Source organism: Paroedura picta, chromosome 1, assembly GCF_049243985.1.
Source record: "Paroedura picta isolate Pp20150507F chromosome 1, Ppicta_v3.0, whole genome shotgun sequence".
NCBI lineage: Eukaryota > Metazoa > Chordata > Lepidosauria > Squamata > Gekkonidae > Paroedura > Paroedura picta.
Window position 1 is genome coordinate 138,034,232 of NC_135369.1, and position 24,490 is coordinate 138,058,721.

The window sequence follows — 24,490 nt, forward strand, 5'->3', positions numbered from 1 at the left end:
TGCGACCTTTCTAAGGATATCCCTATAGCATATTTCTAGCATTGGCTGATAAGCCATCTACCCACAACTAGTGAATTTTCAAAGTCCGTTAGCAAGCTGGGTCATAAAACTTAATTCAAGTGCTCTAACGCTCTCATTTTGTCTTCACAGCTGTAATTTTCTGACGGAATCACTGAAGATGCAAATTTGGAATCTACAAATGAGATTTGTTTATTGCTCAGAGTTTCCAAGTGAGCCTCCACTACCAAACCCAGTGCATATTCAGAATTCTCTCCTCCTTCCAAAACGTGTAGCACAGCTGTGAAAGTGAACATTAGGAATGTGTATTCTTAGTTGTTACCCCTTCTCTCTCTCTCTCTTTCTCAGTTTGTGTACTTGGGTTATTATTTATGTGTTTTACAACTTAAACAATGGATGTATGTTTCTGATGCCTTCTTAGTGCTTTTCCGAACCTATCTAATAGGGGCGGATTATGCAGCTGTTGTGTGGTGAGCCATTTGGAGCGATGTGTCTGTGTTTCTGGAGGTCTCAATGTAAATAACCTTGGCAAACCTCTAAATTTCCCCCTCAAAGTCCCATTTCTCTTGTATATCTGTTATACAAAATAATAGTGTGAAAATATCAGACAGTAAGAAAAGCACTCTAAACCTACAACTCCCTTTGTGTGTGCGTGTGTGTGTGTGGGATTCAATTTTCCAAATGCAGGATTCTCAATTTGTTGTGAGAAATGTTTTATTTTTGTGGCACTGTACATGTTAAGATAATTATAATTTAAAGTAATATAAATCTAAATTCCCATCAATACTTTCCCTTTGAAGTTGCTATATAAAAAAAAAAACAATTGGAATTCCTTATCACTTTTAACATAGTTTAGGATTTTTTTTCCCATTTAAAATTGGCTTATATATCAGTTTTTGTTTATGCACTGAAAATACGTAAAGGGTGAGTTTCATGCCAGGTAGCAGAGAGAAACAATCATAGCCATGCAGACGTGTTGTCAAGCTAACTCTATCTCTCTTCAGTGTATCTGGAATTCAATCATGGCAAAGTTATTTTTCTAAATTGAACTTTTGCTTTTATGTACATCTGTTAGTTTGATGCTTCTCTGTATATGCCTTAGACTAGTGTTTTCCATCCCTGTATGGCGCTGCATATTTTCCATACTGTCTGTGGTTAGAAATCATGCTAATCTGGAAAAATGCACCCTTTACTGTAAACAAGAAGACTGGTGTTCCTTTAATGTTTTTAATTTGTTCTCTCATACTGTTTGTGCAGATGGCTTGGCTTAAGATTTTTGACTCCTTACTAAGGTCACTGTTGATCAGTGTTACAAGTGGCTTGGCAGCTCTTTGTGAAAGCATATTAAATTGGAAAGATGTTCACCTAAATCTTTCAAATTAACTATTTAATCCGTATATGGTACCATTTTTTTTTTAAAAAGTGGTTGTATCTGAATTTATTGTGAGGAATAACATACACTGTAAAGACAGAGTCAGAGAGAGAGAATTTCAAAATGGCTTTTCTTTGTATTTTGATTTGAGAAAAACCCAGTGCATGTATACCCTCTGAGATGCAATAAAACACCTTGATCAAAGTAAATCCAAACACAAAAGTCTCCTCTTCAGTTTCATAAGCAGTTGCCCAGAACGGTGTGCTTTTATAGTAAAGGGCATAATGGGTTGGATTGAGACTAATTTAGCAACTTCTACCAGTTCTTCCTCCCCATTCCATATTGCCCACATGTTATTCTGTATGGTCCTCTGTAGCCCAAAAGCAGCATTTTGTGGATATCGGTGTCAGGGAGAAGACAGGAATATTCTGTTCCACTGATGGAAAATGTAATATGGCTCCAGTCCAGTGGCTGCAAATTAATATTGGACATAATTGTTAAGACCTGGGGAAATGTTGCCACTTGTTTTCAAAACTGATTTAAGATATCCCCACCCCATAATCTTAGAATGTACATAGTGTGTTTCAGAGTTCTAAGTAATTTACACGCCTTTTCACAGTAATCCTTGTAGTCACTGAGAGTGCTTAAGGAACCTGTTCTTCAGCTCATGTCTTATCTGCTTATCACAAGGAGAGCGGATCATTTGGCAGGCAGTCTAGCTGGTTGTGAGCAGTTCAAGCCTGGTCTTCGAGGTTATTTTCCACAGACTGCACATTGAACTCCACCACCACCATCATCCCCCACTGCTGTCACTGGTTAAAATGAAGAATGAACAGAAATGATCAATTATACAGAAATAAACACAGTATAATTCTGATACCAAAAAATAACATTATAGGACCTTCACAGAGGAACAGCCATATAGATCAGATGGTTGGAGGGAAGAAAAGCAAGGGGTGAAATTGCTATTCTTTGCTCTTTTGTGAACCAGGGGGGGAAGAGATTTCTTCTTCCTCTTGTGTCTTCTCACTTCAGCCTGAACGTTCCTGGGACTGATCTTTCAGGAGACCAGAAGGCACTGCAGGAATGGAGAGAAATGCAGGAAAAATCTGTGTTCATAGATAAAAGCATACAAGCTGCTGTGACTAAGACTTCTGTTGCTGGGAGAAGTTGTTATGGATCTGCCACGTGACATGTTTCATCTCAAAGTCTGCTGAATAAAGTTTATTGAAATTTGAAATGCAAAGACCAAAGTTCAGCTTTAAAATGTCACTGTTTCTTTCCCCAAATGCTTCTTTGGTGTCACATATGTTAGATATGGTCTTATAGCACAATGACCTAACATTATATCTTATATTTCTATTTATTTAAAATTCTACAAAATATTCTAAGAAATTTTCCTAGCGTTGACATCATAGTCACATACTTTTTGGTTTAAAAATCCCCAAGTGCACCATTTAGCCTGAATTGATATCTCTAGGTTAACAGCTGACAAAGCCCTATGTGGGGTGACTCCATATAAGTGTGTGTAAGAGAATACGGATGTATATGTTAGCCCCCCCTCCCCCCTTGACTTTCAATTTAAGGGAAACTGTCTACCATAGTTACAGTGAGAAGTTCATGACTGACGGTGCTGGTTTCTTGAATAATGTAACTGCAGTTATCTGGCAATGTAAGGAATTTCCATATATTTTATGTTGGGATTAGGATTCTATTAGTCTCAGTCATTTTACACAGAAAGGTAGAAATGCAGTGCTCTGGGGTGTATATGTATTTTTCATACATTATAGGTATACATCAAGAGTCTTCACCTATGTCTGTTTATATAATACAATAGGTATCCATTATTTTTCCAGCCATTTGGAAGAGACAAAGGTTTACTCAGGTGTGTATAATATTAAACACTGGCTGTATTTAAGAGAAAATGTAAGAGCCAGTTGTTCCTGTACAGAGACTGCTTGGTCAAAAACACTTGTCTACATTGAAATGCTGCTTTCAGGTTATGAAATTCTGCACTGCAGGACAGAAATGCCCATATCTGTGAAAAGATCGTGGTCTTGCGTGTGTCCAAATGGGTTTCATATGCTAAAGTTTCTTGAATGCAAGTCACCTCAGTTACAAGGCAGTACCTCTGAGGGATAGTGCCAAGTGACAAGAACAATTCTTGGGTTGTGCTGAAGACACTCAAGGCCCTGGCTGAATATACCCTCCCCAGCCCCTAAGGTGCTTCACAGCAGGGTAAATTAGAGAGACTTCTTAGAAAGGAAGATTGACAATTGCCTGGGCACCTGATTGTGCTTACGTGTGCATAAAGAAGCCTACATTTAATTAAATTGGCATAATTAGAAAAGAGTTCCTTTTATGAGGGGGGGGGGTGGCTCAACTTCCAAATATGCAGGCTTACACTTGTCGCTTTCATCCTGATTTTACTAAATGGACCAGCATTATTAGTTGTACTGACCACTTAGGGAAGGAGGGGGGCATAATGCAGTAGAGCTCCTTAATTTAATCCCTTGGTCAAGTCTTGACATGTCTAGTTAGCATGATTTGGGAATAACTGCAGAGGCTCAAGAGAGGAGTTGGCTTAGTGTAGCATTACTTTTTTACCATCAGAAAAATGCTTGCAAGGCTTAGCCTTGAGAACAGTTTTATATCTGATTCTGCCCTCTACTGGATATCCTGTAACCTATCACTGCACATACCTGAATATTTTAATTTTACTTAATGCTACCTTGCCTTACAATCAACATGCTAGTGTAACTCTGTTATAGAGCAACAGGTGGCAGTGTGGAGCTTGCTGTGAAGCACAGGATGCTGAAGTTCAGTTTTCATGTGCTATGAACAGACTATCTTTGATTTGATCAAGGGTAGACAATCAGGTTTAGTTATCCTGTGCTATTTTAAAGTAAGTGCAGTGCCTCACTTTAATGAAATGAAGTCATGCCAACTCCAAACACAATGTACAGTAAAGTATGCAACTAGCTTCTTGAGATAAATTAGCAGTTTCTAACTGGTTAGCAGTAAAGACTACTGCTAAATTGGTAACAGCAGGAACAGGAAGATATCTCCCCCTACCTTTCTGGAATTCAGATCCTAGAGAATCTAATTGGACTGACTAGGAATGTGCACATCTCAGTTTGTACAGTTCCGTGTCCAGCTAAGAATGCAAGAATGTGATGCTGATGTTCTCATCTGATTTGGTTGTCGTTAAGTTTGGGCAGATAATTAGCAGAGGTGTATGACGATTCCTTCAGAATCCGTTTTCTTCTTGGCTGAGCAGCCCCATTTCTGTCCTCTTTCTGTTTGTCCCATCCAGTTGTTCAAATGTTTATAGAATTATGCTCCCCCAGTCCAGGATCGGAGGGTCTGACTACAATCCTTTTATCTTTATTTGAAAATTAGCAAGAAAGCCCATTGCATGCAGGGATGCAATGGGCACTACTGGGGGGAGGGCACAGCGACTATAGTGTCACCCTACCTGGGTGAGGTGTTGGTGAGGCAGCTGGCAGCCGGGCAGGGCCAGCAGGCTTTCCTGGCTGCAGCGGCCCCAGTCTCCTGGATGGCTGGGCAGGCCGGAGTGGGATGCCGGTCTCTGCTGCCTAACTGCATGCAGCACTGGCAATGTGGGTGAGGCTGGGGGCAGGTGGCTGGGCTGGCAGGCAGAGCAGAGCAGCGGGCTTTGTTGGCCGCAGTGGTCCTGGATGGCTGGGCAGGGCAGAGTGGGACTGCCAGCCTCCGCCGCCTACCTGCCTGCAGCACTGGTGGTGTGGGCAAGGTTGGGGTCAGGGGGCCAGGTTGGCGGGTGTCCGGAGCAGCCATATGGTTAGGGCGCTGCAGTTCTGCTGCCCTCCGCAGCCAGAGAGCATCTGGATGCAAGGCTGCGAGCATGCTTTGTGGCCGGCTGCTGTGGGTGGGCGCTGTAGGTGCCGGCCCAATCCAGGTGCAGCTAGCTTTGCTGGCTACGCCGGGATTGGCCCACTCAGCTGGAAGCAGTGTCTGGACACCGGCCCGGACAGTGCTCCGCCTGTAGTGCTTTTTCTCAAATATTAAAGGCACTAATAATGGTTATAGATGGCGTGAGAGGCTGATGGAAATTCAAATTTAACAGGGGAAATGGTCAGGTATCAGGTAAAGGAGACTTAAAAGGAGAACAAGCAACAGAACCTTTATATATAATGGATAGTTTGTCACAAAGAATTTGTTTTGTTGTACAGATTGGTCTTTGAACACAGAGGGGAGAGATTTCTTGGAAATCTCTGCTTAAATAAATAACCTAAGCTGCTTTGTCTCAAAGACACTTGAATTGGTAAAGGCAGGAACCGTCACACAAGTTCCAGTTTCATTACTTAACCACTGGATCAACCCCCTTTTTCTAGGAACTATTTCCCTCAAGCTGGGTAGGGATCACACACTCCCTTTGCTAGGATCTATTTTCTGTAGGCATGAATGATCCTCTCACTTCCTCAGCCCTCCTTCCTAGTCCACACTCAGTTCTTAACTACCATCCTGATACTTTCAACTTCAGAATTGTTTTAATTTCCAGGCTCTCCCTGCCCATCATAAGATGCTTTTCAGCTCTTGGGGAGGGGTGGGGGAGTGAAGTGGTTGGAGGATGCTACAATGTATCACTTACCCAGGATAACTTGGACTGTGTGTGAGAAGTCCTGAGCAAGTCCTTTGGCCTGAGGTAAAAAAATTCTCCATTGCATTGCAGCTAAATCAAGATAGTATAAATTTTTACTCACGGTTATGGTTTAAGCCAGGGCTCCTCAGTGTGGTGTCCATGGGTGCCTGGCAACACCTATTGGCATTGGCCTTGTACTTTATGGAAGTGAGCAGGGCCAGGTAGGGCTTATCACTAGCAAGTCTTCTGATTGACTGTTGGAGATTTGATTGGCTGTGCAGCTTTTCAAAAAATATTTTGGCAGCAGCTGTCACCACAGCACAAGGATCTGCACCGTGCTACTGAAGTTAAGCTGTGGCAATCATTTTATGGCTCCCCCTCCTGCAACAGCCATTCAGTTGCTGTGCCCACTAAGCCATGTCAAAATTCCAAATGTGACCAAGACTCAAAAAAGCGGCAGATCCTTGGTCTAAATCTTGAGAGAAAATTGAACATAAGCAGAAGTTTTCAACTTTAAAGTATGGCCCCTAACTTTTTCACCAAGCGGCTTCAAACAGGTATCAGCAGTGTGGCGAGAATTCACTTAGCTTTGCAGTTCGTATCTCAGAACCTTTTGGATCCTTGTACTATTTACTCTGTGATTTAATATCCTGACTTACTTTTATCCTGCCCTATAATTTTTCTGTGGTTTAAAAAAAAAATTGGCCTTCCCAACAACAGCTAAAGGATGGATTAGGTTTGTTTTGAGGGTTTTTAAAACAGCTGTTAAATAACACATGGAGTTGGCCAGGATATGTCTAACAAACTTATAATTGTCGGATCTTTTTTGGGGGGATGGGTGTGGGCACATGCTGAAATACAGGCCTATCAAATATAGTACTCTGGGATTCATGCATATGATGTGATAACTTTGGACTAGAAAATAGCAGTGAAGGACAGCACGGGTTCTCTGTACTTGTGGTGACACTCAGCTGTTTTCAAAGGATCGATTTCCATGTGGTGTAGTTTAAACATAAATCTGCCCTGGACTCAGAATAAGCGTCTGCTTTTTCAACATCTGCTTTGGATGTTGCCTTTAAATACTGGTTTTACAGTAGCTTGCTGCTAGGTGCTACCATAATGAAGCTAACAGGACCTTGGAAATGGCCCCTCATAATGCATTTTTTGCAGCAGGGAGAAATTTAAATGAAACCTCCCCCAGAAACTCCCATCTTTCAGCAGAAGATGCTAGACCGGCTAAGGCTGAGGCAATTGCCCTGTCCCCTGTGCTTGAGTTGTTTTTCTCACGTGGCTACCCAAGGAGAGGAGCACACAGCTGCTGGCTACTGGTGAGACACTGGGAGTTGGGTCAGCTACTGGTCAATGGCCTGCAGGGTGACTGCACTGCACTAACTGCTCGCCACAGTGCTGATAAGGCTGTTCTGACCGAGCAGTGATATCAGGGCTCTCTCAGCCTCACCCACCCCACAGGGTGTCTGTTGTGGGGAGAGGAAAGGGAAGGTGACTGTAAGCTGCTTTGAGACTCCTTTGTGTAGAGAAAAGCGGCATATAAGAACCAAATCTTCTTCTAACATCATTCTGGCGCCAGATCAGCATGTTTGTGGTTTGAAGGCACATGTGTTTTTTTGTGGGGGGGGGGAGGGTGCCAAGCCAGTCTTATCTCTGGCTAGCGATGACCAGTGAAGTAATCCTGAGTGCCATGTTGGCCAGACTGCTCTTGGGGCTTCAAATAAGGTAGGTAAGCTCCCTCTGGGAGGGAGCCTGTCTCTGGATATAAACCAAGGATTGCCAAGTCACATGATCCATTGTAAGCAATACCTCAACCACTACTCCTGCATAAAGGTAAAGGTATCCCCTGTGCAATCACGTCTGACCCTTGGGGTGACGCCCTCTAGTGTTTTCATGGCAGACTCAATACGGGGTGGTTTGCCAGTGCCTTCCCCAGTCATTACTCTATTATGACAAGGGACATAATAGGTGATTTGTTACTGAATTTTGGGTGACCAAATGTAAAATAATATTGGAATCCATGTTTTTGTGCCAAGGAAGGGTCTTCAAGCAGCGAATGTGATTTTTTGTGTTGCAGTTTGTGGCAGTGGACATGATGAGTGATTCGATAGTTTTGGAGGACCAAATATAAAAATAATGAGAATCCCTAAGGATCTGTGCTTTTTGTGAAGAGGTTTGTGGTTATAGATCTGATGAGTGGATTTGTGGCATATTTTGGATGACTATGCAAAAATCTTTGGGGATCCCAACCTGGTCTGGCCAACCTACGTCCCATCCTACCAGTGACCAGGGGGAACCTGGCAACCCTATAAGTTCCTCTACATAAAATGGATGCTTTAGATTCTATGTTATAGACTACTCACAGATGTCCATGGACTACAATTACCATGAACCCCTATCCAACATGGCAGGGGCTCATGGTAACTGTAGTATATGGACATCTGGAGAGCCACAATTTATGGCTCTCTATGGCACTGTAGCCTACTGAGGTCCTTAGGCCCTCCTCAGACTCCATCCCCAAATCTCCAAGCTAACCCTACCCCCATCTCTCACCGATGGCTAGGGACTCCATCTGCCATTATATTCACCCCGAATCCCACCCTCCTCCGGGTGCATTCCCAGATGGCCAGGAAATTCCCAGTTGAGCTGGCAACTCTCCTACACAAACTCAAGCCTAAAGGTAAAGGTAAAGGTATCCCCTGTGCAAGCACAGAGTCATGTCTGACCGTTGGGGTGACGCCCTCTAGCGTTTTCATGGCAGACTCAGTATGGGGTGGTTTGCCAGTGCCTTCCCCAGTCATTACCGTTTACCCCCCAGCAAGCTGGGTACTCATTTTACCAACCTCAGAAGGATGGAAGGCTGAGTCAACCTTGAGCCGGCTGCTGGGATTGAACTCCCAGCCTCATGGGCAGAGCTTTCAGACTGCATGTCTGCTGCCTTACCACTCTGCACCACAAGAGGCTCCTGCATAGTCTTCTATTATATGGTCAAGTGTGGAGAAATGAACTTTAATATGAAGGCCTGGACTATACCAAATAGGGGAGGTAGTCAGTTGCTCACTAGCCTCACCCTGGCCAGAAACCATTAAGTAGTCAGTTTAGCCCCCCCTCCCCCCCAATCTGGAAAGGGAACATCTTGCAGGAAATTCTATAGAATACTTTTGCGGGGGGGGGGGTATTTCAGGAAATGCTGCTGAGACCTGCCCTGGCGGTACACAAACAGATGTTAAAATTCCTTGGCACAATGAGAAGGCAATCTTTTGTGCTGATTCCACCAAAGCAGATAGAGCTCTCACCTGGGACCTGTTGTAGGCGACTACCCCACTATATGCAGGACTAAAAGCGTGAGCAGAGATAAGTTGCCTGCCCAAGGGTAATATCAGCGAGGGTATGCAAAAAGGGAAGGATAGAGGAATTGCATATTTATACTTTTTGATCCCTTGCTCAATATGTTGCTCTGCTGGGAGTAGGTATGTGGACACTTTCTTTTTAATAAATGTCTTACAAACTTTGATACTAGTAGCTGCTTCAGACTCAGTATTTTTAAATGAGCACCAGGACAAGGGATGGGAAAGTCAATTGGCAAGTTGCTACGCTCCCAGGGGAGTTCAAATGTCTTAAGCCAGGGGTAGTAAAACTGCGGCCCTCCAGATATCCATGGACTACAGTCTCCATGAGCCCCTACCAGTGTTTGCTGGCAGGGGATCATTGGAATTATAGTCCATGGACATCTGGAGGGCCGCAGTTTTACTACCCCTGGCTTAAGCTGTCCTGTGGTCACCAGATGTTGGGTAACAGGAGGCCCAGGCATGAGGTGTGACCTTCAAATGGCAACACAGAGAAAGGAAAGTGAGAGCCCTGGTCCTCTCAGCTGGTAGTTCCTACAAAGGCCAGGTGGTGGCTGTGACTGAACCAACAGAAGGAGAGGAAATCCCCTCTCAGCGTTGGGAAACCCCAGTGGGTGGCACTTGCCAGGCAGAGACACTGAAGCAGCTGCTGGTGCTCAGACCTCTTGGAGGGCAAGATTAAATAGGGCCTGTAGGTCAGTGGGGCTATTCCACCACAGGAACTATGCAGGCATGTCTACCTTGCTGTTGGCGTTCTTGGAAAACCACTCAAATTCCAGTACCACATAGAGCCAGTTTGGTGTAGTGTTTAGGAGTGCGGACTTCTAATCTAGCGAGCCAGGTATGAATCTGTGCTCCCCCACATGCAACCAGCTGGGTGACCCTGTTCTGACCGAGCAGTGATATCAGGGCTCTCTCAGCTTCACCGACCTCGCAGGGGGTATGTTGTGGGGAGAGGAAAGGGAAGGCGACTGTAAGCCGCTTTGAGACTCCTTTGGGTAGAGAAAAGCGCACATAAGAACCAACTCTTCTTCTCCTTCTTCTTCTTGGATAAAGCCTATGTGAAGAAAGCTTAATTGATGGGTCACATTTCTTGCTGCATTTAAATAGTCCTGCTGATCATAGCAAAGGGAATTTGTAACTATCAACTGGGTTGAAAGATGTCTCTGTATTCTTTATGAAATTACACTGTCCATCAGGATGTCCACTGTGGTTCTGGAATCCAGCTGCCTAGGAAAGCTCCAAATTTAGCTGGAAAACTTCACTTCCACAATGAAGTTGGCCCACAGCTCTGCAGATGTTGCTTTTCCAGCAAGCAGCTGCTGAAAAGAAACCTCCACTGTGGTCTTTGATGAATGCAAAGTACATGGCTGTGCCCAGCTGTTAGAAAGCCATGTCATTTCAGTCCAGTGCAGAGTTCTGTGACTGATGTGGTGAGCTGAGTAGACATAATACCCACTTAGACTTAACAAACATGTCTCCACCTTGCATGTCAAAATTAAAGATTGGCTTTTTTCTTTTTCTTTTTTTTTACTTTGAGGTGAGTTCGGCAGGCTGCTGTCACATGAGTAGAATTCTTTGGCTAGGTGGACACACAGTACTGCTTGATCACTAAGCGATTGTTTTGCTGTTCGGAGAGTCCTCCAGGTTTCTGAGCTGATCCTTCTTCCCCAGTATAAAAAAGTGGACACCTGTGATACTCACAGGGGGAATCTCACCCCAACCTTAGCCTTCTCCCTCAGGCAACAATGGTATCTGAATTGGCTTATTTGGAGACTTCCTGCTCTTTTGAGCATACTTCCTCCCTGCTGCCCTCTGGAACAGACAGAATGAGACAACAGAACATTTAGACATTTATGGCTCTCTCCCTCTCTCCTCTCTTTCTTTACAAAGTTGTTTCCCTTCACAATAAAATTCTTTTATTCTTTAAGCAATTTTAAGTGCAGAATTACTTGAGTGCTCCCTGCCCATCTATTTTTTATGAAATGATTGGTGTTACTTTCTGCTTTAGGATGCTTAGGGCTGATCCTGCGTTGAGCAGGGGGTTGGACTAGATGGCCTGTATGGCCCCTTCCAACTCTATGATTCTATGATTCTATGATTCTATGATTCTTCATCAACACCTTACTAGCCCAAATTTGCAACTATGAGTAGTGAAAATGATGCATAAATAACACTAAGTATAACTCCAGAAAGTGTGTGCCTATGAGAGAAGTAAGAAGGTGGGGAATTTTCAAGTCAATGTGGTGCTACTAATTACCTATCAAGACAGGACACTGCACTAGGTCACTGAAGAATTCCTAGGTTGGATCCAACTGCCTGTCAATTGAAGATGCTGATGATCACTGAAATTTTCCCATGTTCCTTTCCCTCAGCAGTCCTTGCGGACACCAGAAAAATTATATTTCCCAGGTCATAGGACCTGCTGTATGGAGGGGTGTAGGAGAAGAAATGGGCCTTTCTGCCTTTTTCATTAGCACAACTCTGCTGATAGAAGAGGAAGGAGAGGGTATTTCATCCCCTTCTCCCTCCCTACTGTAGCCTCCTGACACATGTGGGTGTTAATCCCTGTGGGTCTTGCAACACCAAGGGTAAACTTTCTGAAGGTCAAAAAAGGTTGCTGGGGGCAGAGTGGAGAAGATCCACTATCCTTGCTTCTGTGGATTGCTAGATCCAACTCATTAAGTTGTACAGAAACCTCAACATGGCTGCTGGTTAGAAGCTGTCATAGTATCTGGGTCCCTCCCACTCCTTTGCTTCTGGTATTGGGATCCATCTCATTCTTTTGCCCTGGCTTCCGTTTTCTGCAATAAGATGTCCCAGTGCCACAAAATTACATATTACTGTATATAAAGGCATTTCATTTAAAATGGTCACTGCTGACATTTTTATAGTCCAATCTGTCATTTTAGTTACTTCAGAAAAGTTATTAAATGAGTAACCGAGGCAAAGGTTTTAGCACTGGACAGCCTTCCTCAACCCAGGATTAAAGTGAGAGAGTGAGAAAGAAGGACAGCCTAAGAGAAACATTCATCGCAGGGAATGGCTGCATGCCTGATTATTATTAATATTATATTTTATTATCATAGTAATAATAATATTATTATTACTATTATATTTTTATTTCTAGGTTGCCCCTCACAATAATCTCAGGGTGACTTCCAATAATTTAAATTTCAAATACAGCTAAAACCATATACAGGGTGGTAAGGCAACTGACATGCTGTCTGAAACTCTGACCATGAGGCTGGGAGTTCGATCCCAGCAGTCGGCTCAAGGTTGACTCAGCCTTCCATCCTTCCGAGGTCGGTAAAATGAGTACCCAGCTTGCTAGGGGGTAAATGGTAATGACTGGGGAAGGCACTGGCAAACCACCCCGTATTGAGTCTGCCATGAAAACGCTGGAGGGCGTCACCCCAAGGGTCAGACATGACTCAGTGCTTGCACAGGGGATACCTTTACCTTTACCTTTATACATCTGTACTGTTATGATTCTTTTTTCATTTTGTCTGAGGAAGTATGCATGCACACAAAAGCTCATGCCTTTAATAAATCTTTGTTGCCCTTAAAGGTGCCACTGGACTTGATTTTTGTTGTGCTGCTTCAGACCAACACGGTTACACACTTGAATATAACATTCTGTCATTACACCTCTGGTGTGAATTGGTCTCCTGGGGAAAGTTCCTATTTTACTATTATTCAGGAGATGGTGGCAAGACCATCAAGGAGATGATTTGGGAGCCAATGAAATACACGGGATTTGGTGGTTTGATGGGCATAAAAGTCAGTTGGCATCATGTAAGCTTTTTCAGCTGTTTCATTTCTCAGGCAGAATTTGTATATATTTCTGTTACTGTTTGAATTCTTGTTCTTCCATGCCTGGGGACCCAACCAGACTATTAGGCTTTCATACGTTTGTTTTAGTCAAATGTTAAGTGTTTTCTTCTCTTCTGCTAAAGGGCAAGGAGAGTATTATTGTTGGCTTTTGCACCAGAAGTTCAGCTGTACTAAAAGACCTACTGGCTAGGATTTGCCTCTGATGGAATATGCAGCCATGTTGCTGTCACTCTTATTGGCTGACTCCAGGCCCTGTGTCACCGCCTAGAGACATTCTGGAAACATGAAGTATTTTTTCTCTTCAAAAAAACATTTTTGGTTTGTATGTGTGTGCGTAAAACAATGAAATTTCCAGCACTTTGCAATTCATTTCAAAGGCAGTTCATTGTCTGTCATCCCCCCATTTCCAAAAAGCTGGTGGAAATAATCTTGCGACGAGGCAGCAAGGACCTCTCCTTGCCCGCTTCTGAGGGTGTATGAAATGGCGGTGAAAGCAGCGAAGCGTGATTATTTTGCTGTGGAAATTGTGTCCGCTAGCTCTCACCTGGCCCAATTGTATAGGGTAATGTGGTCTCTTGCTGCCCTCCAGGAAGGGCGCAAACATAGTAATAAATTGGATTTCAGCTGTGAGGCTTTAGCGAGCCTTTTTGTAGATAAGACCTTGTAGCTCTCTGCGACCTTACAGCCAAGGTTGATACAGAATGTCAACTGGAAGCTCCGTGGCTGTCGTGGGGGATTAGGGTTGATGGCTTCAGGTAGCTCTCTTTAACCGAATTGGACAAATTGTTGGGCTCAGTGAGGGCGACCACTTGCTCCCTTGACCCCTGTCTGTCATGGCTGCTTAGGTCGGGTGACCGGCGTATAGGTCACAGAGGGTTGTGGTAGGGGAAGAGTTGTTGAACCCATTTGTACTCCCATGTGAGGTACCACAAGGGGCAATACTCTCCCCTATGCTTTTTAACATCTATATGTGCCCTGTAGCTCAGTTGGTCCGGAGCTATGGGCTGCAGTGTCACCAGTATATGGATGACACCCAGCGCTATCTCCTGATGGATGGCCAGACGGATTTCCCCCCAGAGACATCCACTAGTTGTTTGGAAGCAGTGGCTGGACGGATCAGGCCGGGTTGCCTGAAACTCAACCCCTCCAAGATATAGGTCCTGTGACTGGGTAGGAGGGGGGCAGGATCAGGAAGTGTATCATCCCTGCCTGGATGGGGTGCAACTGACATCTGCACCACTGGCCAGGAATTTGGGGGTGATTTTTGATGTATCGTTATCTATGGAGGCTAAGGTAACCCGAATGGTGTTTTTCCATCTGCACCAGGCACAGCTACTAGCATACCTGTCCTCAGAACACCTGTCCACCATGATCCATGCAATGGTCACTTCCAGATTAGACTTCTGTAACTCACTCTATGCAGGCATACCCTTGTCTTTGACCTGGAAATTGCAATTGGTGCAAAATGCAGCTGCAGGGGTCCTCACTAGGTGATCTTGTCCAGCCGTTGCTGAGACAGCTGCATTGGTTGGTTGCCAGTTTGCTTCTGGAGTTCAAGGTATTGGTTCTAACCTTTAAGGCTATATGCAGCTTGGGTCCCACCTACCTGCAGGACCGGTTACCTGCTTATGCCCCCTGCAGGGCACTTCACTCTGTGGATATGAATCTGCTGGTTGTCCCGGAACCCCAGGAGGTATGCCTGTCCTCGACCAGGGTCAGGGCTTTTTCAGTCCTGGCCCCTACCTGGTGGAATGAGCTCCCAGAAGAGCTGCAGGCCCTGACAGAGCTCTCTGGGTTTCACAGGGACTACAAGATGGAGCTCTTCCTCCAGGCATTTGGTTGAGGCCAGGTAGAGTGCCCGGGGTTATAAGATCGAGTCACCCTTCTTTTTGGGCCTTCCCTTTGGGTTTTCCTGTACTGGATATTAAACCGAGTATGGGACTATTGGGTAATCTACTCCCCTGGGTTACATCAGGTGATAGTGATGGCATAATATGTTAATGCCAGAGCTTTGAGTCATTGAGGAGTGTTGATTTTTATCATCTTGGAATTATTGGGTTTATAATATGTTTTAGGATGGTTTTATGATGTTTTATGGAAGTGCTTGTATTTTATTGATTGTAAACCGCTACGAGCCTGCTGTGCTGGTAGTGGTCATATAAAAATGTAATCATAAATAAATAATTTTTTACATAAAAGCTTCTATTGAAGGTGTTTCTACACACAATACGGGGGGAAATAAGGAGATCCAGTTAATGGAGGTACTTTGGGTTCAGCCTTTCATTGCTCTACCACAATGTGTTTTGGTCCTAAAGTGAGATGCAAAGAAAATTTTATAGCATTTTAAATGCTACATTTTGGACATGCAGTTTGTCTACTACCACTATTGGCCTGGGAAAGAGAAAAGACAGGTGTTATTGGGGGGGGGGGAGGTGTCCCTTCTGATTTAACATTGAATCAAAGGGGCAGGTTTTACTGATGACTGACAGGCAGATCAGCATGGAAGCCCCATTCTTACAGTTAAGGGTGGGGCATCCTGATGCTGTAAGAATGGGGCTTCCATGCTGATCTGAAGCTTGTTCACTGAATAGCATAACTGTTTAGGATTTCACCTCCAGCAACCTGCTCTTCCTCGCAGTGGATGGACTCTCCTAGCCTCTCTGCCTCATCCCCATCCTCAGTTGTGTGGAACAATGGCTGACAGTTTGGCTTTGTTTGTAACTTGAGTACACAATGTGTTTTTATAGAATAACCATTCCCTATGCCTATTTATATTGGCTTTCACTTTATGAAGTAATTCCTTACCCTCCTGAAAGGCATTTCTGGACTGTATAAACACTTGTGTTCAGAACTGAAACGATGGCTTCTTTGAATGTTTTTTTCCCCCTTCAACTTTCCGTCTTTAGTCAATAGGTTTTGGGCATTCTTCCTGACAGGAAATTGCTCTCCATTCAGCTACCATGTTATATGTTTTCCATTTAATTTTAGGCAATGCTTATATTTAATAAATAAAGAAAATGAAACCTGATTACACACTTTCTCAGATGAAAACTGTAATACAAGTTAGGAAAAATATTGCAAAATGTTTGTTTCACTTTATTTTTACAGCTTTTGCTTAGGTCTTCCATCCCCTGGGGAAAAAAATAATTACAGGAGGGTGGGTGGGGAGAGAATATGGGAGCTGGCTGCAACTGAGATGCTTAAAATAATAATAATAATAATAATAATAATAATAATAATAATAATAATAATAATAATAATAATAATAATAATAATAAGTACTTTGTGTGTACATTGAATATGAAAGTAACCCTTTGGAAGGCATAATGTGTCCAGGGAATGGAAATATACCTTTCGTCATTTGATGGCTATTTTCAGACACTTTAGCCCCTGTCTTTGGGGTTAGGGACATAATAAATACGGCAAACTAGACTACATGAGCCTCCATGTAGAAAGCATCAGCCGAGCTGCCTTGGGAGCACAGACATTTCTATGCTATTGTGGCAATTTCAATGTATGGGAATGTTGCAACCAGGCAGTGTTAATCCAGTTGAATCTGCACCAAGAATATATTCTCCACAGCTACTTGTGCAGACATTTCCATGCACTTTTGAAATGCCCCCTGAAAATGATCAAAAAGGACACCTTTTTAAAAAGTCTAAAAATTTGTGAAAATTAGGTCCCCCATTTCAACTTAGAGGTAAACGACATGTAAAAAATTTTAAAGAGCTGGGTTCAAGTTTTCAATTCATGTTCCCTGCAACCAACCACACAGCAGCTGTGGATAATGGCTTCTGTAATAGGAGAACCCAAATGGGCTCAGAATGGTATCACAGTGGGAGGAAGAGCTGATTCTGATGCTCCCTTCCCAGCAGTTTTCCCAAGCAAAATATATTGTATGCTGTCCCGAGATGATGGACACAAGAGGGGTGGCGTATACATAAATTTAAATAAATAAATAGCATCCTGGAGTAGCTATTTGCTGATTTTGTGGTGCAGAGTGGTAAGGCAGCCGCCTGAAAGCTTTGCCCATGAGGTTGGGAGTTCGATCCCAGCAGCCGGCTCAAGGTTGACTCAGCCTTCCATCCTTCCGAGGTCGGTAAAATGAGTACCCAGCTTGCTGCTGGGGGGTAAACGGGCACTAGCAAACCACCCCGTATTGAGTCTGCCATGAAAACGCTAGAGGGCGTCACCCCAAGGGTCAGACATGACTCGGTGCTTGCACAGGGGATACCTTTACCTTTACCTTTTATGTGGATTATCTGTTGATGTGGAAACTGGACACAACTCTTCAAAAATTGTAACTTGAAGTTTCCTTCTTAGCCTTACCTTTGATTGGAAAATGCATGTTAAGAATTAGAGCTCCCAGTTCTGAACTGCCCTGTTTTTAATCTCCGTGCTGTTTTTTGGTCGTCTGTTTTTTGTTTTTTCTTCATTCTACACTAAAGAATGTTGGAGGACTAAACAGACTTTCGCTTTTGCCTAGGACTGTATAGGACCTCTCCTGGCTAAATTGCAATATTGTCTGAGCTTGGCTGCTGACTTATAAGCCTAAAACATGTCTATGTTAAAAAGAATGGCCCATCTAATAGAGAAACAAACCCAAGATTTGAAAGCATTTACAGAAGGTTTGCTTAAGAATATTTTCAAGGAGATCCAAGACGGCAAAGAAGAAGTTTTTAACGGAATTGATGGACCAATAACAGTGGTTGATGACAGCACTAAACAAGGTTGGAAATCATCAGTGGAATAGAAATCTGAAATTTTGGAGATGGAAAAGGGGATGTCGGAGCCTCGCAGAAAACACGACTTCCCAGATGACACTCTTTTAAAAAAGGCATACAGCTGTTTCAAAGAATCAACCAAGAATCACAAGAATCAACCCAAAGATATATGGATCTGTTTTGAAAGTAATCAATTTAAAGGAGCTTCTCAGGAAAAAAATTGTACTGATACATTTTGGATTGGAGTCCAGGAGGTGCAACTGCCTCAGGATTCATTGGTGAATATTCTGCGGGAACAACTGCACTTTCTACGCCAAAGTCTAACTGGACAGAATATAAGGCTACGGGAAAAACAAGGTGCGGTAAGCCTCGATATGAGGCTCCCTTAATAAGATTGGGGAAGGGAAAGAAGAAGCAAAAGGAAGGGGGAACAAGATGTTTGAAATCTTTTCTTTATTCTTCTTCTGTACACTTTTAAGGCAATATAATTGTAAGTGCTGGAAATGTCTTGATAAAGTGGGGGTTTTTTCCCTTTCTTTTTTCTTTATTAGTGTATTGTTATAGGGCTAAAGTTCATACTGTTCTACAAGAAATGTTCAATGTTAAGTATTTAATTCAAACCTGAAAATATGGTGTTGAATATCTGTCAGGAGGCTCTTCGACTGTGTTAAGTATAAAATGTTTTATAGGTGGTATGTGACACCAAAAGTGATTGCTAAAATTGCTAAAAACTATATTAACAAATGGTGGAAATGTGGTGATAAAGTGGGTTTCTTTTTTCAATTGTGGTGGAAATGTGAAAAAGTTTATAAGTTTTGGGCATAAGTTCATACTATTGTGTAGTTAATGTGTGGTCTTAGGTTTCCTATGTAAGCTGAATCTATGTTATTAAGTATATCTCTGCAGTGCCTCCCAGCCCAAACTCAAAGCTTAACTAAAAAGGGACATTTATTGGAGGGGGTTTAAGTGTAACAAATGAACACTATATTTTATTGTTCTTTGTATTAACAACTTATATATAATAAAGGTAAAGGTATCCCCTGTGCAAGCACCAAGTCATGTCTGACCCTTGGGGTGACGCCCTCTAGCGTTTTCATGGCAGACTCAATACGGGGTGGTTTGCCAGTGCCTTCCCCAGTCATTACCATTTACCCCCCAGCAAGCTGGGTCCTCATTTTACCGACCTCGGAAGGATGGAAGGCTGAGTCAACCTTGAGCCGACTGCTGGGATCGAACTCCCAGCCTCATGGGCAAAGCTTTCAGACTGCTGCCTTACCACTCTGCGCCACAAGAGGCTATATATATATTGTGTTCAATTATCCCAGAGCAAGGTTCATTTTCTTGAAAGTGCATGAGATCTGATGTCTCTGTGCTATGGATTATCTGGTGGAGCTAAGCTTCTCAGCCTCAGCATTTCCTATCTGTAATATGGATCGTGCCCCTGAATATGTATTAATATGTAAACTACTTTAGCCTGCTTATATGCTCTTTTAGTTCCTGTTTTGTGTTTGTAGCAGAACATGAATTTGAATTTTAGTAGATGTATTTGTGTTGGCCTGTTAACATGTGTGTGTGTGTTGCCTGCTGGGATTTGTAATTACATGGACCTTAGAAGAATAGAGCATTTCTGACTGGCCACCACCCAGTAGCCCCTGTGGAACAACTAGGTTGGTATGTCTTTGGGTGTCTCCTGTTCCTGCTCCTTGCCTGATTCATGCCTTCCTACAGATGGCAATACTATCACTATTATAATCTCTCCCATGTGCCTGTACAGCTAGCAAATATATGACAAAATGTTGCTTCCATCATATACCGAAGAGGCTACCTACTGGCAAAATTTGAAATTTGTGTCTACCCCTTCCTTCCACATCCCTCTTTCATCCTTTGCGGCAGGTTATTCTACCCTGCCTAAAAGCAAGTAAACTCTATGCAGGAGAGGAAGGCTATCTATATCGGATGAGGAAACTGAATGTTTACCTAGATCTTGCTCACACCTTGCTTGCCTGCTGCAAACTTTCCCTTGCTTAGCACTTCAGATAACAAAATAGCTCATGCAGACAGGGCCAATGCCGACACACAAAGCACCTGAGATGGTGCAATAATTGACAGAAGGTGTAAGCACTGTGTGCAAAACAATTGGAATAGCCCTGTTCAATGAGAACACCAGCTTCTAGTTGGACAATGTCCCATTATTGATTGATTGATTGATTGATTGATTGATTGATTGTACTTATATACCGTCCTTCCCAAAGGCTCAGTGCGGTTTACATGGAACAAGAAAACAATACAGGTAACATCATTTCTAGAACAACAAGGTGAATAATAACAATAACATTAACATAACAGCAGCAAGGAATGGTGGAACTACAAGGAGCCTCAGCTCAACTCTTACTGACACCCAGTATGTTGGATAGATTCGTAGCAGTCGTAGTAGGAGGGAGGGGCTAGGGGGCCAATTGGACCTCAACCAAATGCCTGGCAGAGGAGCTCCTTTTTGCAGGCCCTGCAGAACTGTTCAGGTTCCGTCAGGGCCCTGAACTCATCTGGGAACTCGTTCCACCAGGTGGGGGCGAGAATGGAGAAAGCTCTGGCCCTCGTTGAGGCCAAGTGGGCTTTCATACTTATATCTGCAAAGTCCCTCCACTTGTTGCCTAAGAACCTTAAAGTAGGCCATGAGTAATAATAGCTCTGAATGCTTCTGATTGTTGAAGAAGAGTTGGCTTTTGTATGCTGCTTTTCTATACCAGAAAGAGTCTCAAAGCGGCTTCCCTTCCCTTTCTTTATAAGGAAGAAAAGGTGCAATTTCCCCAGAAGGATTGGGGGCCTGAAGCTGCAGGGAGAAGCCCTCTCCTCTCAGAAGCACTCCTTTGTTTGAAAACTATATCTATGAACATTTTAGGTAAGGAATTCTGCTTCCAATTGTATCCTGATGCCTTCCATCTGGAGAATGAAATGATACCAAAGACTTCTGTGAGAACAGAAGATCTTCCAACACAACACAGCTGCAAGTTGTTGCTTCCTCAAGGGACCGCCTAGACAGAAGTCAGAAAGACTGAGGTCCTGGTCTGCCCAAATACCACAGGCCTGAACTGTTTACTCTTGGTTGCTGTTGTTCCAAATGATATCTGTTGAAGTTGGGTTATAGCTATTTCCATAAATTCAAGTGTCACAAGGTGGCATCACACTGTCAGAGATGTGATCTCTCTCCCTTTTTCGATAAAAAGAAATTATTTTTGATATTGTTGTTTAAACGGAATGGTTTACACTTGCACCACTGTGAAAACCTCCTTACTTTATGCTGCTGAAGAAAATGATTGCCATTTAATCCATATCCTAGAATTTGTTTTGCTTCCTTTCCCATATATACCAGGGCTCTTGTTTTTTTCACTGTTGAAAACTAACTCCAGATGGGGATTGGGCTTCTGTGAATAATCGAAAGCTGTCTTTGGCAAGTGCCTTGCACAGTGTTTTCATAAGATTATGGAAATCTAGGAAAAATAAACTACAGTAACTGGTTTTACAGCCATTCTTTTTGAGAATTTATGAGGTCAGAGTAGACTTTCTCAACAGCACTACCTACCTGCACAAGACTGTATCAATGAACTTATTAAATCTCTTCCTAAATGCCATGAAGTTTCTTGTTAAAATGAGCAAGTTCATAGGGAGCAAGGGTTAGTGTGATAAGCCCCCTTAACATTTCCAGCACTCCTACACATGCAACACGTGATTGTCTCTGTATGGACAGTAGTCATTTTGTCTGAATTGGGCAGTATACATGCATTCCGGCTTCTGTAGTCACAAATGTGTACCCTGAAAAATCTGTATGTGGATGCATTTGGGACAACATGGTGATATAGTGCATAATGCTCTGCCGGTAGACATGCCAGGAGTGCTGGAAATGTAAGAACTGAAGGGGGCTATAGAGCTTTTTGGACTGAAAGGAAGCTATGTGGAATCTGTCAGCTTGTAAGGTCTCGCAAGACATTAGGATCCGTGTATGTTTTTTCAAGGGGAAAGGAAATTGGTACATTTACTGGGCCCAAGGGAGCTCCACTTAGGATGCAATGCAGCACATTTCTGTCATTTCAGAAATAAAATAGATTTCTGAATGTCTCATAGCTCATGAGATAATATGGGATGGGAATGGTAGGGTGTACGTGGTGCAAGTTTGTAGCAGGTCCAGAGAGATTACACTGTTGGTCCTGACACAATTGATTTCACATTCTTTTTACTGACAGTTCAATGCATTTACTCACAGCTGCCTGATAGCCACAAACGAAATAGGTCAGTTTATCCCATCAATGCATCATGTCAAGGGGAAAAAAAGTTCTTTATTCATTTATAAACTGCTGTGTAATATGGAGAAAATAACAACAAGAGTACAGTTTTTAGTGACAGATTATTCTGTAAATCTACAGTGTTAATATTTGCACATTTGGACAAATGGAATTTCTCGCCAGTTCATCCAAAAGACCTGGGTAGTCTGAATGGTCTGGAAAAGGCTCTGGACCATAATAATGTAATTTGTCTATGGATAAATCCATTTCCAACATGAAGGGAATGGTAGACACAAGGTGTGTGGTCTGTCCCATGCTCCATTCCATCACTGTACAAAACAGGATATAGTTCAGGCAGTAGAACTGCAGTTTAGTATAATCTAGGGCCTTCTTTTAAGAACACAGCTGCCTTTGATGACAGTATATGAAAACTGCTATTCTTATGGTGTGACAGTCTGAAGCCTAGTTTAAACCCTAATTTAGTTCAAAAGTAAATGGATTAAAGGCCATTTCCAATAAAGATGTTAAAATGTTGCAAATTATTGTGTTTGGCTGAGTAAATACCACTGAAGTACTTTCAGACTGTGTATTCAATACTTACCCAAAACAAAATCCACTCCAATGAACAGCTAAATGCTTCTCGACAACCTCTCTATCCATGTTAACCTGCCACCCAGACACTATCCTTTGGCTATGGCCATCTCTAGATGTGCCTAAACACTTTGACCTGTGGGAAAAAACAGATGTAAAATAGGCACTAAGCCTTTCTGCTTTCTCTGCATCCTCTGTTAGAGTTTGTCCATCCACACCCAACAGTGGGCCTATTGCCTCCTTTACTTTACGTTTGCTCCTCACATAACTGAAAAATCTTTTCTTGTTACAGTGGGCTTCCCTGGCCAATCTTAGCTCACTCTCAGCTTTGGCCTTTCTGATGATTGATCTACAGTGCCTAGTAACCTGTAGGTACTCTTCTTTAGAGCTCTGTCCTTCCCTCCATTTCCTGAACATTTTCCTTTTCTTTCTTAGTTCCTCTTGAAGTTCTCTGTTCATCCAAATAGGCTTCTTAGAGCTCCTGCAGTGTTTTTGTCTTTCTGGGATAGTCATTGATTGAGCATGCAATAGCTCTTGTTTGAGTAGCGCCCACCCTTCACATGTTCCCTTCCCTTCCAGCATTCAATGCCTAAGGACTATTCCTACACTCACTAGGGCTTCAGAAAATTGTGCCATCCAACTGGGAATTGATAGTTCCCATATGGGAGGATTCTGGATTACTCTTACAATTCCTTGAAAAAATATGCCTTTGCCTTGTAAGGGGAAAATTTCCCCATCATTCCAAATGAGAATGAGAGTAGAGTGTTTGGACTCATGTCCTTGCAGCTCTCTCCCTCATACACACTCTTTCCTGAACATAAAAGGAATGTGCAAACTAGGGTAACCTAGGTATAAACTGCACGGAACTTTTATTCCAATCCTGGGTCGATTCAGTCCCTGCCGTCTACACAGAATGTGATTTCCGTTTTGATTTTGGGAAATTTAAATTTTCCTTCTGCAACAAGAAGGATTGATCCAGAGTGACCCTACCTTTATTGTGCGATAACTTAGAGTGATTTTAATGCTCAATACTTTAAGAATCAAATTGAGAAATCAGGTTGTTTTGAACCAGGGCTTTGCTTTGTGGTAGAGAACCCCTGATTGGCCAAATCTGTGCATGTGACAAGCTTGCCTTAAAGGAGAAGCCCCTAATTTCTCTCGACTTCTGTCGGTCTTGGATTTTTTTCTCCCTCCTCTGCCTTCTTTGATCCTCTCCCCCCCCCTCCAAGAAAAGAAAGTGCTTGACTCCTTCCCCCCCTTCAAGAAAAGAAAGAAAGAGGCTTGGCTCCCCCCTCCCCCTTCTGAACTACCCTAACCACATGCAGAACATTTTTCTGTTTGAATGGGGAGGTGGAAAGAGGAAGACCTGAGTTTAAATCGATCTGAATTCAACAGGATTGACAATGGAATAAACAAAGTCAGTGCAGACTCTGCCCCACTGTAGCTTACAGCATTATTCTCCTCTCTTCCATTTTATTTTTACAACATCTTGGAAGGGTAAGGTTAAGCTGTGAGAAAGTAACTGGCCCAAGGTCACCCTGTAAGTTTCCACAGCACAGTGGAACTTTGAACCTGGGACTTCAAATTTCACTGTCACCACCTTACCACATAGGCTTTTGACTGAATGCAGTTGGGGTGGGACAGCTGGAACAGAAAAGATAGAGAAAACAGCTGTTAGCCTTTTGCCACAA

The 24,490-nt window shown here is 43.0% G+C and overlaps 1 protein-coding gene across 23 annotated transcripts in view; it reads left to right on the forward strand.

The window, feature by feature from the left end:
• The window catches only part of SNAP91 (synaptosome associated protein 91), an 85,339-nt gene extending 83,740 nt beyond the window's left edge, over positions 1 to 1,599 (forward strand). For all 23 annotated transcript variants that reach the window (XM_077305481.1, XM_077305545.1, XM_077305561.1 and 20 more), the window contains one exon: positions 151 to 1,599. The gene's annotated coding sequence lies outside the window, so the exon portion shown is untranslated. The remainder of the gene's footprint in view (positions 1 to 150) is intronic.
• Positions 1,600 to 24,490: the final 22,891 nt, after the last annotated feature.